Raw genomic sequence first — 12,831 nt, 5'->3', positions numbered from 1 at the left:
AAACGATTATTCGCAATGACGCTAACCCTAATGATCTACTCCCGTCTGCTTTGGAAGACAGAACGACAAATGGAGGCATTAAAGTGTCCCTTTCATTCCTTTTTAAAGATGGAATCAGTCCCTCCAGGCACAGGGAGAGCGCCACCTTTCTGCAGACAGCCTCCTCTGTGTACGACCACTTGGCAGTTTCCATCCAGAATTTTTTAGCCCTTTGACAGTCTTTGTAGTTATTTAGTGAAGAATCGTATTAAAACGTACATAATTCGTCCAAAGTATTCAGGTGGTGTTTGAAACGACATATCGTACAAATATATAAAACATGGCAACAAACGTCTGACCAATCACAGGAGGGAGGGAACGTCGTACCTTGGCTCAGCTTTAGCTAGTCTCCGCAGATCTGCGGTGTTTCCGAAGTGCTAAATGTTCATTTTGTGAACTTTGCTGTGCGTGGTGAAGCTCATGTCAGGCTCAGTTTTCCTGGGAATTTGGTAAAAACCAAAATGAGTCTAAATCCAACATTGGCGGATTGTATCTCTCTTAGTTTTTGTAGTTTTCTCTTTGTTGCGGTGCTTTCCGGACATGAGTATGTTCCAGTACAGTCTCCATGGCAACGTCAGAACATCCCACCCTGTTGCAAAAGTTTGAAATTGTTTTATGTTTCCATCTGTTCTGAGTTGTAGTAAATGAGAATCGTGATGAACGTGAATCTATTCTTAGAAAGCTCTTAAAACCATCAGCAGCCTCCGTGTTTATTCCCTGGAAAAATCACATCTTTACCTGAAATCTGAAACTTCCAAGACTTCCAGGATTTTCAGGAACAGATGGACTTACTTTGCTGCTTGCCTTCCTGTTATCTCGTGAAACTCTTGTTCTTTCACAACCTGATTATACCTCCTCTCCTAAACTAACAACTGAATAACAGAAATAAAAGGCCTGCCTTGGTGTGTAGGTGTTGGAAGCGGCTTGCAGAGGACGAGCAGACCGTCTCTCAGAGTGGAGACGTTAGTCCCGTCCTTACTGTGACTCTCCGTCGTCCCACACGGCTTCATGGATCTGGAAGCGGCCGCTACATGAAAAGCCCAGTTGAAAGGAAGTTGTGTGAAATCAGCTGCTGCTGTGTTTCCAGCAACAGCCGTCAGGTTTTCACCCACCAGGTCTGCAGCGGTTCCTCCTGCTGATGTGTAGCTAACGGTTCCTAGCCGGTCTGGACTGCTGTGTGCCCTTAAAAGGAGAGCTGTGGGTAACGGCATGCTAACGGCACGCTGTTAACTGTGAGAGGTTAAAGTTCCTCAGCAGATGATTACTGGAAATAAAAATAAATTAAGGTGTAATTGCTCTGTTTGTTTTTAGCTGAGTAGTGTTCAGGAGGAGGTCACGGTGTTCCTCAGGGATGAGTCAGAGTGAAGGAGGACATCAGGATGCTGCTCAGGTTGCTCACTTTTCCTTAACGAGATAAAAGATGAGGATGTAAAAATTAGAGCTGCGTCCAACGATTATTACAGTAATCAGTTAACCTGACAATTCTGCACATTCATTTAACTACTTAATCTTATTTTACACAATATGAAAGATACATAAACAAAAATAAACACTTGAGGAGTTCAGGTGCAACAGATTTACAAAGTTTCTTTAATTTTATCTTAAATGGAAAACATAGATATTCTTTGCACAGTTTTGACTTAAAACTGGTCTGAGGCTGATGTTCTTTCATGTTTTAGAGTCTGTATTCTCCAGTTAACAATTAACCGATTATGGCAATAATCATAATCAATTAATCATAATGAATTATTTCAGCCCACGTGAAAAGATCCGGTTCTGTGTCCTGTTTGATGGAACAATGAGAGTTAGTTGAATTCATCTGTTCTACCTGCAGCCAGTCAGGCAGTAACATGACGACTGACAGTAAAGTGTGTGTGAGAGTTACTAGATGACCTCTGTTCATCCGGTTTAGTGATTTTTTTTCTTTTTTTGTTTGTTTTGTTTTTTCCCCTCTGGGCAGTGAATTAAAGACTTGGCAGTATGTTGCACCTTGGAGGTCAGAAGTGGGTCAGTATGACATATGCATTCTTGAGCTCAGGCCAATGAGGTTGTTGACATGTTGGGAGTCTGCTGACCCTTGGAACGGTTCAGCTCAGCAGCAGGTTTACTTTCCTGTCTGAACGACGGGGTTTTATCTAAAACGTCTGAAGAAAACTTGAGCTTCTGATTTTCTGTTTGGTTCAGGTGTCCTCAGGTGGCAGAGAGCTGGTTTGAGTCTATTCAGAGGAAAAGAACTGAGTCAGTTACTCTATTGGATAAAAAGATGGCACATGATGCAGATTTTTCATTGCATCACTTTAGCTAAAATGCAGTTAAATCACATTCCATTAGTGAATGCTTGATTATTAGTATCAAAGGATGAATATGGAGCTAAAGAAATACTTTTTGAGGATACTTCTGTTCAGAATTTGAACCAGGTGAAGCCAAAACTGCCTCTTGAGGAGTAAAACATTTTCAGAAAAGGAACAGATTTAAACATTTTTTTTTACCTGAATTGCAAAATGTATAATTTTTTTTGTGCAGCTTTGGCTTAGTTACTTCAGCTGGCGATTTGTCAATTGCTAAAATAGTTGACAGTTATTTTAATAATCGATTCACCATCATTAATCCAATTAATCGGTTCAGCTCTAAAATATTTATTTTGTGTACAATAAAAATTAATTTTGAATTGAACTGAAAAGATTCGTGATTCCCGGCCGTTCTCCTCTTTCTGTCCTTTCTGGACAAAAAACCTTTAAATAAAGTGTTTAAAATTCATATGGCAAATTCTCTTTTGCCGTAAATCGGTTAATGCCTCTCAAACACAGTTGCACTTCAAAGAATAAATGAAGACTAAACTAATAAAATAATGTTGATTTATATTCATGCATCAACAATAATTGTATGCATGAATATTTTAAAATGTTTTTTACTGATGCTCCTAAAGGGCCAACAGAACAGATGACATCACCAGTTAGAGTTTATTGTTATTGAGACATAAATTCACCTGTACCTGTAACTCTGCGTTGAAAGAACAAAAACGTGCTTAAAAACATCCCACAGGCGACCCTTCATTAGTCATGAGCTGTAATTTATTGGACTCGATGATCTACACGCTCCTGTTTGACGTTCAGTAAACCTGTGAAAAGGCAAACCTGTTTTTTGGTCCAGACAACAACCGAAACATCTTATTACTGCAGGAATCTGAGCAGCCAGGTGCTACCTAGCAGCTCTGCAGCAGCATGAGTAGTTTTAGAGTCCGTTGAAACCAATTTGTCCTCATTTCATGCCCGTTTAAAACATCCTGTGCTTTTCAGGCAGGATCTGCCGGTGCTGAGCCAAAGCAAGCCGGGCCTTTTCTCCCCGAAGACCACATCATATTTCACATTCTCTCTGCGCTTGTCTTTGGAGGAGCTTAAAGTCCTCGTTATCTGCCTATGTGAGCAAGTCACAAATTCTTCTCTGGCAGCTCTGATGGAGAAACAAGCCCACTTATGGTTCTTTTCCAGAAAAAAAAAGTCAAAACCAAACTCTCTGGAGAGTTTTTCTTTCTGTTTTAATGTTGAGGGCTGAAGCCTGAATTACCGCCATCAGATCCCAGCGTTCTCTCACTGCAGCTACCTGGGATTCTCATCAAGGCAGGTTTGGTAGTGCAGTCATAAATGATGATCATCCTCATGGTAAATAATGATCATCAAGGTGTTTTCTTTAAGTCGAAGTGAGCTAAAGTTTATCTGGTTTCTTCTTTATGTTGTAGTAAATCTAAAGAACCAACAATATGCTTCTTGCTGCAGTAACAATAGTCACCTCACTGTTTCCAACTGAGCAGCTTTGTATGAAGCATTTAGGAAAATAAACGTCAGTATTGGACCAAATCGTTATCGGCAGGTCAGGCTTTTTAAAGATGGATAGTTGGCCAGAAAATTCGGTGCACCACTAGTCCACTGTATTGACATTAGTGAATAAAATGCTCAGGCTGGTTGGGTCACTGGGATGAGAGAAGAGAGAAAGTTATGTGTTTTACTGTATCGCTCCAATAAGCATAGAAAGAAAAACTGTAAATAAAGTAAAAATGTAGATGATTTTGGCATCTTGTTACATTTCTAATGGAAACAATCCCATCTAAAAATTACAGTAAAATACAGGGATTACTCTGAGACTGGACTTCTGTGAGTTTCCACTCTCCGCTTGTTTCCTGTTAACCCGACCGCTCTAAGACATCCTTTATGTTTATTTACTGAAACATGAATTCAAGCCAAGCAAGTTTTCATCAAGCGTTTAAACATGATCTGTACTCCACCTGTCGGGTATGATCTGACTCCCGCCTGCAGCTTGTAATAAGTGACGGGGATTAAAGCATAGTTTGGGAGGAATCTACTTTCATTCGTTCTTCAGTAAATCTTATCAGCACGCTCTGCAGTGTTGGGTTACCTTCCTGCTGCAGTCGCTCTGTTCTCACACTGAAGGCCGGCCGGCCTGCCGGCCTCCCTCTGCTCCTGACTGGCCTCAGCCGTCTAGGAAAGAGGAAGATGATTCAACAAAGTCAAGCAAGGAAGGTCACACTTGCTTTTTATACACTACTGATGTGCGACATATTTTATTACTTGATTCTTTAAACATGTAGCTAGGAATTAAATCTGTGTTATGTTGCAGTTTTTTCAGCGGACTCATCCTTTATGAGATTTTCAAGAATTGTGTGACCAGGTTCAGATGATCTGTAATCAGATCTCTGGACCTGTTTGTCAACTTTGACCTGTTTGCCTGTTTTAACCAGTTCTGAGCAGAAGGTGATGGCTCGTGTCCCGTGTGAGAGGGCAGACACTGTAAAACAGGTTTGTAACAAATAGCTAAATTATTGAGTTGACATTTTAAACTGGTGACTGGTGCAGTTAGGGTTAGGGTTAGTTTCATGAAAACACGAGTCTCCATGAGGATTCAATTCAGTTTATCACTAATTGACAGCAAATGTTTCAGTCACGACTCAAACTGATTCTAGTTATCAGACAGAACTAAAGTGTTTTGTTCGATGTGGACGTGCCATAACTTTGTCCCGCTGAACAGAAATAAAACTGAAGTCATTGACTTCGGACCCAAAGAGTCAGTTTCAGGTATTACAGGGAGCTTCTCTTATTTAGGAGATATTTCAGTTGAACAGGTCAATGAACCATTTTCTCTTTGTCTCTTATTCTTTTAATACATGTGCTATCTCATCCTAGCACATGTATTGATCATGCATGGGCTATGACTAATACTTGGAGACTTGTTTGTTTTGCTTTATAGCAACTAGAGATCAGACTGAAATCTGGGTGTAGTGATGGACTCAGACCTGAACGTTCAGAGACACATAAAGACAGCTACAAAGTTGGCCTTCTACCACCTGAGTAACATTTCTGGGATTAAAGGTCCCAGCAGGATCTAGAGAAACTCATGTGTGTATAAATCACTGAATGGCTTAGCATCAAAATACATTAAAGACCTGTTGTTGTTGCCTTCCAGACCCCTCTGGTCTTCTGGTTCTGGTCATTCCCAGAACCAAACACAGAGAAGCAGCATTCAGTTTTTATCCTGTCATCTGGGACAAACGTCAGGAAAAGGTCTACTAACTCGAGGCTAAAAACCCATTTTTTGATCTTTCTGATTCCCGCAGTACTTTGACAGACTCTATTAATAACACGAACTGGGACATCATTATTTCAGGTCTGTAGTCCAACTTTTTTTGTTTCCTTTCCTTTATTTTATTACTGCAATGCTTCTTTTGCTTTGTTTTCATAATGTAAAGCTCTTTGAATTGTCTTGTTGCTGAAACGTGTTGAACCTGCCTTCCCTGGTGCGGTGCGTTCACTGACTGACTTTCCAGCCGGCCACTGGTCGAGGCAAATTAAGCTGAAAATAGTTTGTTTCTGCCACTAATCCATCTATGCTGCGTGTTCAGAACTGATATTTATTCATAAACTCTGCTCTGTGACCACCTTCCTCTGAGGCGCAGCGTCAGCTCTAACACCCGTTCCAGATCAGGCCTTGCATAACACACAGCGAAGCAGAGCAGGTCCAGATTCCTGCTGGAAGGTATTAAAGGGACCACCAGTTGAGACATTTGGAGCTCTATAAGTAACAACAGCTGAAGATAAATGGGATTTTATTTCAATTGTTAGCAGAAGTTCAGCATAAACATTTCTTTTGTCTTTCTTGAAAATGCCATAAATATTCCCTTCCCGTTAGAGTTGGGTCAGTTTGGCCTTCCTGATTTCTGCACTTGTTTAACAGGCTGTAAGCAGCCAGATGTGGTGGATTTTTAAACCTTGGTTAAAAGGTCAGTAAAGCCGTCAGAAGACCAGCGCTTCACTTGTCTGCACACACATGCTGCTTGTTTACCATCAGATCTGCTCACAGCCGCGCCCTGAGATTAGAGAGAGCAAGTGTTCATGTCACAGGATTAGACCTTGTGATGGTTTGCTGCTGCATGTCCCAGCAAGGCTTTACAAAGCAGCCTGAATGCACTTTGACCTTATCAGATTATATTGGATCTTAAAATTGTTTCATGAAAAATCTGAAGAGAAAATGTCCCAGAATGTTTCACTTCTGTAAACGATATTCAAATCGGATATAACTAAACTAGCTGAGCTGTTTTTACTTCATTTATCTATGAATAATCCTTTTTAAGTCAAAATCTTAATAAAACTAACACATCATTACTTATATCTAATGTTTCCTTATCATGTTTGTAAACAGTCATGAGCTGAGGCAGGTTAAAGGTGAATTATCACAACTTATAATGTTGACTTATAGCCACATATTTAATATCTCAGTTAATTCCATAAAAAATAAACAGCAGAGTCATTTAAAGCTCTTTGAATTGCCTTGTCGCTAAAGGTTTAATTCCAAACCTGCAGTGTTGTTGGTGTGTGTTGATGCAGTCATTAGTCGTACTGTAGTTTTACCGAGGCATGCCAGAAGTGAAGCATGCAGTGGGTGAGGCTTTGTGTGTCTAACATGCAGGTTTTCTGTTTTACTGTCTTAAAATGAGGAACTGAAGGGGATTTTATGGAACATCCAGCATCTTCATGTCTCAGATGATGAGACGGAGATGAAGTATCTGAAATTCACATGTTCTGCTGCGTCACATGTTTTTACCTTGGTATTTTCTCATTTAAAGCTTTTCGCTTCGTCACCTTGCACTGCCTTGAATCAGTGTTATTTAGTCAATGCTTCAAGTAAACCTCAGTTATGGTAGCATTTTTTATTTAACCAACTCAGCTGCACATTCCTCCTAACTGGAGCATGCAGTTGCTGTTTATGTTGAAATGTTGATTTTACTGTACAGTATTTTATTCATATTCTGTTTTTTATAATTATTTTTTATATTCTATCTTTGTTTGAGTCTTATTTGCTGCTGTTGCCTGTCACTTTGTTAATGTTGCACTGACATTTCTCCGTTGTGGAACATAAATGATATTTCTGTTTTAAAGTTTTTTGAGCTTCTAAATTAGCAAAAAGAAATGAACTCATAAAATAAAACTGTGCTCATGTTAATTCAGATGAAAGGTTTTTGGCCAGGTCATGTGCTTCTCTTATTTGGGAGATCTCGGGACACCACATGTGTGGAGGAAGGTTATTTTTGGATAAATCTCTTTACTCTTTTGATTAAATTAACACAAAACATAAATATTTCAGTTGAACAGGTCAATGAACCATTTTCTCTTTGTCTTTTATTCTTTTCACCTTACCTCATCCTAGCCCATGTATTAATCATGCATGGGCTATGACTAATACTTGGAAACTTGTTTGTTTTGCTTTATAATGTCAGTTTACACATCCTTTTCTCTGTGATGAATGGAACCAAAGCACAGCAAAATTCAAATGAACGTCAGATAAGCAAATATTAAAGGAACCCTGGAGGTTTTTATGCAGTGCTGTGTTGTTCTGTTAGGGTTCAGTGTTCATGGCTGCATTGCATGTGATAGATGTGGAAGAAGAGACGTTTTAGAAAGTTTCTCATGTGAATTAGCTGCTGCAAGTTCTGGCAGGAAGCCTGTTAATCAGGATTGACATTCATGAGCGAGTGGAGTTGAAGCTTTAACTGAGAAGAATTTCAATAGAAAGACTCTTTGTCATCTGCATGCTTGTCCCTCTGGGGCCCGTCTTCAGGAAGCTGGTCCATGTTAAATACGCGCCATGCTCAGCAGGGGCTTGATGCAGCTCGTTAGACATGGAGATGAAACAGGGCCCGGTCCGAGTCAGGACCTGTTTCTTTTGGGTTGGACCGGATTGTCTTGGCAGCAGAAGTAAGTAGAAATGATCCAGTATTGATCTTGGACCCCGTCTCCCCCTGCAGTGATGTTAGCCTTTTATATGAGGTATATTTTAAGAAGGTCAGCAGGAGTTTGAAGATCCCAAATGCAAACACAGGATTTTATTGGAGGCGCTGAGAATCCAGTTTGATTTGCTTAGTTTTTCTACTTCAGTGCATTTTAAATGGAAATTAAATTCTCTGTCTTACCTTTTTGTATTAAAGTAACCATGTCTATGTTATGAAAAAACACAATCTAATGTGAAGAAACTGGCTTTGACCTGCATTGCAAACATTTCGCCACCTCTCCAGCTGTTCCTCATCTTTGCCAGAACATTCAATGTATTTGATTAAGATTTATTGCATCGATATAAAAATCTGGGCTGATATTCTGTTTTAACATTACTGCCAGGACTCCGTTAAAAGAAAACTGCGATCCCTGGCAGATTGCAGTTTTCTGGCCGATTACTGATCTTTTGAAAAACTTAACCTGGCAATTCTGATTTTGGCCAATACCAATTTTTTATCAAATGTTGATCAATATAGCAAGGAAGTTGTTGAGATGGCAACAGTGGGGCAACTATTAATTTTAAATATGCAGACATAACTTAGCGGGCCGGTCTGTCAGTCAAACCTTTCTCACCGGAGAGCAAAAGAGGACATTGGTTGATTGTTCGACTTTTGACAGGCTAGATAATATCGGTGGATAAGATTGGCTTCACATGTAAAAATCGGCCGATCACCGATCTCCCAAAATGAAGGAAATCGGCACCAATAAATCAGCTGGCCAATAAATCGGTGCACCCCTAATGAAAACTGCATGTTGCGTCGTTTAAAGATCAGGATATTATACAAATATAGCCTCAGATATTCACTTTTGAAAAAAAATGTAAGCTTAACTTTCCTTGTTTCATTTGTATTAGCCAGACAGAAAAATGAAAACATAAAACACATGTACCGGATGCTTCTTGCACTTTCTGAGCTTCAGTTCCCAGAGGAACCAAATGAACTGATTCATTCGACTGAAAACATGTTTTCATAGTGCGGAGCATTAATATGTCAGTTTTTGAAACGACTCGAACAGTGGAGGCCTCAGTGCTGCACAGGCTTCCAGGATGAATGGAGGGAGTCTCAGTTTTTGAAGTGCTCAGCTGTGAGCTGCAGTGAATCAAAGGCCAGATGGTCCAGAGACGCTTCTGCCAGAAGCTAACTTCATTTCTGCCAAATGTTTGTACTCAGCTTGAAGTCAAAAGACACAAAGTCTGGTGTCCAGAGTGACAGAGAAGCTGTCCTCCTTGTTTCACTTCTTTCTCTGGTTCTCAGTCAAATCCTGGTTCTTTATATCACTAGGCTGCACACAGTCATCTCATTTGCTGATATTTATTGATATTCTTGTGGAATAAACAGTGATAGAATAAATGATAGAAATAATTTTTTACATGATTAATAGAATATTTTGAGACCACAATAAATCTAAATTCTTATCCTGAGAATATATTTTTACAATAAATGATAAATTGTATAATTTACACAATGCATTAACATCAGTATCAGACAATGTTAATCATTTGGACTAATAGAAATGTGCCTTTTATCAATAAAGGTGAGTTTATGCAAAATTGGTGTGTTTCCAAGAAGCTGATTTTATTTTTTGTAATTTCAATTTGTGCAATTTTATGGTCGATGGAAATGTAGCTGGTGATGCTGATGCAGATTATTAGTTATTGGCCATAAAAGCAATACTATTGGTCCAGATTGTTACATCGATGCATCCCTATGTGTACTAACTGGAAGGTAAAAATCACAGAATTATCATTTTTGCTTAGGTAATTGATTTGTTTTATAATCATAGACGGTGAATGATCTAGTCCAGACGTGTTTGTCTCACTTGGTGCTTCATCCCTCTGTTGACTTTAGGTGTGTGAGTACTTTAACTCTGTTTACATACAACGTTTTTCTTTGGGCTGATGATTCATCTTAAGGCTCGAAAATTAAGCATGACCCAAATTTCTGGTGAAGAAAAAAAAGTGTGATATGTGTAGCATTTTTCATTTACAGTAACAACCTAAAATCTGCCGTATGGTTTGCTTTAACTGAGCCACGCAGAACGACCCGCCAGCCACAGGAAGTGAGAGTTATTAACGGCGCTGATGTTTTTACAGCAGCCTACTTGCTGTCCAAGAGGAGGCCACACCTGTTGGTACATTGCTCTGTAATTGGTGTTATGGTGCTACCGTAATTCTCAGCCTCCGTCATGATGAGTGGGTTCTTAAGGTGCTCATTAGCTAGCAGGATCAGAGCCAACAGCGATGCCAGCCCATGTTAACTGGTAGTTTGGTTTTAAATCTAGAAGTGTGGGAATATTCTCTGTCTGTACCACTTCTTCCTGAGTGTCAGAGACAGAAACTGAGGTCAAAGTTGACAGGTAACGCATCATTACTTTGGATGTACAATGTATCATGCATCGGTATCGGCTGATGTTGGTCGTCTTCTACAATACTGGTATCAGTCCGATAAACTGGGCCGATGTGAAAACCCAATGATTGTTTCATCTTTGTGTTTTATGTTTCAGGAAGAGGTTGGTCATATGACAGTCATACTGATTTAGCACAGAGTGTTTTACTGATGTAGGGCTCAAACGATTAATTGGATTCGTTTTATTACTCGTGAGGAATCGATTGTCGAAAACATAATTAACTGGTTTAGCTATCAAATAACAGTTCACTGATCCATACAGACAAAAAAAAAAACATTTCCTGAAAGAACAACATAGTCAAAGCAGCAATTAAACCAAACAAAATTGAACAAAAATGTAAACATTTTGCATTTAAAATAAATAAAACTTTGTCTGTAAATATGTTCCACCCAAAACTCATCGAGTGGCAGCTTTAGTTCATATTCTTATTTATTTTTAATGTGATAATGTATTTCTAACTTTATAGAAAAAAAAGTTTTAGTGGCTAAATGAAAAATATGCATCATGTGTCATTTTTTTAAAATTTAATTAATCAGTTAGTCATCAGAATGATCAATTACTAAAATGATTATTAGTTGCAGCTCTAGAATGAAGCAGAGAATCAGTGTAGGCACTTTGTTTGCTTTTAGGTGGTCCAGGAAGTTTCTGGAAAAAAAAAGATATGATATTGATAAACATTGGTCATGAGCCATAGAAGCAGCATTGAGTTTGGATATCATTATTATTGGTAATTATTATATAGGTTCATCCCTTATTACTGTCCCAGTGACTCAGTTCTTCTAAGAAGGATCCAGATTTGAACTGTTCAGAACTTTAGTGTGACAACGCAAATGATCAATTAATTGCATTTCTGCTGTAAAATAATTTTTTCATATAACTTAATGTAGTGTTTTGTTATTTCTTCTCAATCTTTTTCAGGTTTGCAGCTTGCATCAGAATCGAGGGAAAGAAAGAAACAGCAGAAATCTGAAATAGAAGGAAAAATATGAACAACCTAAAAAAGTGAAAGATCAGGTCAGAGTGCAGTCATCTGTAAATATATTTGCATATAATATCTGTTGCATGTCTGGTTTGTGCAGCTTGTGACTCAGAAGCTCCATGTGAAACGTGCAGCCTCGTGGCCTAATCTCCAGATCTATTTTTAGATCTGTGGATGATGTAATTCAGCCAACAAAGCTAGAGGCGTTCTCTGTGTGTGTTTGCCTGCAGAGGAGGGGGCTGCTGCTGTGTGTGAATTCCTGGGAGAATCGTTGGGATGTGTGAAATCCAGAGGGAAATCTGGATGTGACAAAAGAGATTTCTTCTTTTATTGATGACGGTTTTTTCAGGACAGAAAAGCTCGACGCTCCTCTGCTGTTGTATGTGTGCTCCCATCGCAGGAGGCTTTCATTTTTCAAATTACAGGTCACCTTTGTGGTGGTTAATGTCTGACTCAGGAGCCTGTCATTACAACAACCTGGCTGAGAAACATCTCCAGGTCCTTCAGGTGCTCAGAATGAGCAACCAGCTCAACCAAATCATTCAAAAACATTTCTCCTCACCGCTTCTTCAGATTTATTAATAAAACCTGTTTTTTATAGACTCTGTTTGTGCAGTCAAGTGTCACACAAAGTGCTTTATGGTGGTTAGAAATAGGCAGACAGACATAAAACTCTTTGAGACAAACAATAAAAATGTCCTAAGGTGACAGGACAGAAACCCCCAAAATAAAATCCATTAAGGCAACGAGGAGTAAACAGAGGGAGGGAAGTCCATCAGTTATTTTGTAATGGCTGCTTCCTGATGGATGTGCGTTGTTCTTACCTGGGAAATTCACTGTTCGATATTTTAGAGTTGATTTAAGAACTTTGGTTTTTGGACCTGATGGTGTGTAAAAGTTTGTCATTTTGTCGTTATTTGCTTCCTCCTCCCCTGTTTTTGTTTTTTTGTTTTACCTCATTTACCTCATTCTTTTTTTGTTTTTTCATCTGACCTCTGTGCTCATCTGACCTCTGTCCTCATCTGACCTCTGTGCTCGTCTGACCTCTGTGCTCGTCTGACCTCTGTGCTC

At 39.2% G+C, this 12,831-nt stretch overlaps 1 protein-coding gene across 9 annotated transcripts in view; it reads left to right on the top strand.

Moving 5' to 3' along the window:
* Positions 1–12,831, top strand: part of mical3a (microtubule associated monooxygenase, calponin and LIM domain containing 3a) — a 95,838-nt gene that overhangs the window by 27,392 nt on the left and 55,615 nt on the right. For 3 of the 9 annotated variants that reach the window (XM_017310786.1, XM_017310785.1, XM_017310784.1), the window contains one exon: positions 11,700–11,795. The exons of the other annotated variants lie outside the window; for them this stretch is intronic. The gene's annotated coding sequence lies outside the window, so the exon portion shown is untranslated. The remainder of the gene's footprint in view (positions 1–11,699; positions 11,796–12,831) is intronic. 9 annotated transcript variants of the gene reach the window in all.

The sequence above is a fragment of the Poecilia reticulata genome, linkage group LG19 (assembly GCF_000633615.1).
Source record: "Poecilia reticulata strain Guanapo linkage group LG19, Guppy_female_1.0+MT, whole genome shotgun sequence".
Taxonomy (NCBI): Eukaryota; Metazoa; Chordata; class Actinopteri; order Cyprinodontiformes; family Poeciliidae; genus Poecilia; species Poecilia reticulata.
This window is presented reverse-complemented; position numbering and strand designations above follow the sequence as displayed.